The sequence below is a fragment of the Nicotiana tabacum genome, chromosome 8 (assembly GCF_000715075.1).
Source record: "Nicotiana tabacum cultivar K326 chromosome 8, ASM71507v2, whole genome shotgun sequence".
Taxonomy (NCBI): Eukaryota; Viridiplantae; Streptophyta; class Magnoliopsida; order Solanales; family Solanaceae; genus Nicotiana; species Nicotiana tabacum.
This window is the reverse complement of record NC_134087.1, coordinates 170,108,232-170,109,695: the sequence shown is the minus strand read 5'-3', so window position 1 is coordinate 170,109,695 and position 1,464 is coordinate 170,108,232.

The following is a 1,464-nucleotide window of genomic DNA, read 5'->3' as shown; positions in this document are numbered from 1 at the left end:
AACGTGTGTTGCACGTTGATAATAACACGTAATGATTTAGGTAATTATGTATATAAAGGAACATGCAATATAATTAATGAGAGAATTATATAGAATCCAACAATCATTCAATGCCTGAGAATATCATTACATTAGCATAAGTTATGAATTCAAACTGATTGGACAGCATCATCATCTAAACCTGCAAAAACGTTCAATTTAGTCATGTTAGTTAGACAAAACAATTATATAGAACTATGTATTGTGATGATTTTTTACCTAAGACTTCTTGGTAGACGATGTTCTTTGTGTATGTTCCCTTCTGACACTTTGGTTGTTCTGTCATGACCAGAACTTTTGTTGTGGATAATGATATTTCTCTTGAAAGTGCATCATATAATTGTCCGTGCGAGAAAACATGTTGCGGTAGATACAATCCAACATTTGAAATTATTTTCCCTTGTGCTTTATTTATTGTCATTGCAAAACACAAGCGTACTGGAAATTGTTTTCGGATAAATTTAAAAGAATATCCTTCATTTTCCGGAGGCGAAAGTTGAATTTTGGGGATGAACACATGTTTGGAAGTACATTGACCCATCATAATTTCTGCATGTATGACGTTGTTGTCAAAACCTCTACATACCATCCTTGTACCATTGCATAAGTCATTTGATAGATCTAAGTTTCTCAGTAACATGATGGGTGCATTTTTCTTCAAAATCAACTTGTATACAATAGGAGGTCAATTTTAAATTAATAAGGATATCTTCATAAACAAAAAGATGATAAAGAAAGAGTAAAATGAACATATTTTCAGGTCTCAGTTTAATTTTTGTAAAAAGTAAAATACAAATAACTTTGAGAAGTTGCTAAGTTTTGTTAACTTCTTTCTGCGGCACCACACTTTAAAATTGATATTCATTAAAGAATTTACATGAACGGATAAAGAAACTCCAATACTTATATGCCTTTCTTTATGTGTATATTCTTACCCTAAGTTTTAACTATCACTTAAAATTAAATTGATGATATAGCTGGCCAAGAAAATGACACTGAAATGGCTATTTTCCAGATATAAAGCAGACGCGGTGTTGTAGCCTGGTTTTTTGCAGACCAGAATTTCACCAAAAATTACAAATCATGTTATGTGGTTTCAGCTTTGACTAATATGCCCCTTCTTCTATTTATTTATTTATCTCCTAAGTTTCTTTTTTTTTCAATTAAACAGACAACACTCAGCTGATACAAATATCATAGAGTAATTTAACCTGATGGTATTAGATTTTTTTATGCTAGTAGCTAGAAAATTTCGAGAGCTTCAAGGACACTTTATTTTTGTTTCACTGACTTAGAAACTTACATGTAATTCCCCTTTTTCCATTAATGTTCTTAATAATTACTTTGTAAGTTACATGTAGTTTGTATTCAATTTTTTCTAATTTTTGCAAACGTAGTTTGCATTCTGGTCAATGTAAAGGCATA